Below are 2,264 nucleotides of genomic sequence, written 5' to 3'. Positions count from 1 at the left end.
TTTCATAAACTGAACAAAGACTAAAATGATGTCCAGATCACATTCGGTGATAAAAAGGCATATTATTCGCCGACGGTTGTTCAGCACCGTTTGCTTCATCATACCAGGCTTGTGGTCGTTGCCCAGGTACAGGTGGATAGGTTCCAAACGCACTTGTTGAGGCAAATGATGGGGGGGCTTTGGCCTGCTGCAGACATGGGTAGTTGTGCAATTTGCAGTTCATGCCTTCTATTGGCTTCTGCTTGCTCTCTTTGAAAATTTAAAAATAGCTCATTCCTTTTCCTTTCGGCTTCAAGCAAGGTATCCAGCCTTTTGTCGCTGTTTTTGTTTTTTTTTCTTGTTGTGTTGAACACCGTTCAATACTCTGGACCATTTGCCACATGGCTACCGTCTGTGTTTTGGGTTGTTTCTTATTTTTTGATGCCACTTTCACGACAGTCTCTTTCTTTACTTTCTTCTTGGGTGGTAGGCACTCGTTATCATTATCGCCTTTATCTACACTACCACCCTCTTCAACAAGATCGCCATCATCTGGCGTGGGGACTGGGGTTAAGGATGGTATACGCAGAGTTAGGTTGTCAACACTTCCACTATTTGAATGACCCGAGGCAATACTTTGACATTCTTCATCTATTGAGCTATCGTCACTTGAATCTTGATCTGAACCAAGTAAGTCGCTTGCTTTACTGCTGACAGATAGCATATCATCGACACTTTCGCTAAAAAGTGGATCAAGAAGATCATACCAACTTGGTACCTCGGTATCCTTTGCTCCCAGGCCTCTTCCTGTTTTGATCTGCGCGTTTATCCTCCTCCATTCTTTTTTGAACCACTTGCACTTTACTCTAAGTTGTGCCACATTAAACCGGTAGTTCTCGTCTTTACCTTCTTTCGCCAATAAATCATCAAACTCCTCTAGTATCTCCCTAAAAATACTTTCGTTGGCAGTCTTCTTCAGAGCTAAAGTTTCCAGAATAAGAGCCCAGGGTTTGTCTCTGCCTTCCAAAGAAGACAAAACGGTAGCGAAAAGGAAGACTTCATTCTCCTTCCACGTGTTCTTTCTAGGTTTCTTTCTTGTTTTCCTTTTCGCAACTTTAGACGCCATGTTTTCCTTCCCAGAACTCAGTGCACTCTTTCTAGTTCCAGGCTTTTCAGGGCAAAATAAGATGACTTTATCTGTCCTGATGTGAATTCAAGACGAATCATCCGTCTTTGACGGGTATTCCGTCCTCAAATCCGTCTATATAGACGGATAATCGGACGGATAAAAGTAGACGGATTATCCGTCTAAAATGAACACCGTTCCGTTTTCACACTAAGACAGATTATCCGTGCTGGACGGATAACCCGTCTTAGACGGATTATCCGTCTCTAGCGTGAAAACGGCCATTGTCTCAGAAGACTGCTGTCTCAAGTTTCAAAATTCGCGCGACGTGACGCTGTGCAGCCGTGCAAGAAAAGTCACATGATTTGGTCAGGTGATGAACAAGAGAAATCAAAGTGCCCGAGTTAGTTTAGAGAAATTACAAAACAGTAAACACAGCGGAAAAAAGTCGTTGATTCGTTGATCTATCGAAAAGATTAGTTCAGTTCAGTCTTCACAACTTTTGCTGCAAGTTTCTGCCTGGAAGATTTACACTGGCCGAACTGAATTGCCAACTAGCGGTAAGTGACTTTTGTTGGGACGTTTGCTATGAAAATTAACAAGTTGCCTCGGCGACATTAGCTTATTTTCAACTTGAATCCTTCTTAAAGTCTTCCTTATTTGAAGCCATGCTCTGAGACATTTTATAAATTACATCGTTTTAAATTCGCTCGTCTCTAAACAATAATACATGAATCGCTTTGTGGAGGTTGTTGTAAGTTGTAAACAAAAGTTTTCTGCCGATTTTCGTCGTCAACTTAAGCTTATAACCTCAAGTCTGGGAATAAGCTTAACCAAAACCGAATTTGTAACCACGGCCGGGCGAGTTTTGAAGTTTTCTCTGTGTTGGTTGGCACAGCCGCCTCGTAGACTATTAAAATTTCTTCCGTCTTCTGTTGTTGAAAACCAAGAAAGGCGAACAAACCATTTAAAGCCGAAGCGAACAGGATTTGCTAAATTTACTTTTGACGTTCTTATGTGAAGAATTGCATCTTGTGATTACAGTATGGAGATTTCTTCGTTTTGTTAGTTCAATTTATTCGGTTTGGCGAAATGCTTGGGTGAATTCCTAGGTTAATTTGGTTGAAGACTGGCAAAGCTAACTTAAGCCGTCGGCAAA

General features: G+C 41.7%; 1 pseudogene; it reads right to left on the bottom strand.

Annotated features, from left to right (window-relative positions):
• Positions 1 to 37: 37 nt before the first annotated feature.
• Positions 38 to 2,064, bottom strand: LOC145460414 (uncharacterized; annotated as a pseudogene).
• Between the last annotated feature and the right edge of the window lie 200 nt (positions 2,065 to 2,264).

Source organism: Orbicella franksi, chromosome 11 (genome assembly GCF_964199315.1).
Source record: "Orbicella franksi chromosome 11, jaOrbFran1.1, whole genome shotgun sequence".
In the NCBI taxonomy this organism is placed as follows: Eukaryota; Metazoa; Cnidaria; class Anthozoa; order Scleractinia; family Merulinidae; genus Orbicella; species Orbicella franksi.
This window is presented reverse-complemented; position numbering and strand designations above follow the sequence as displayed.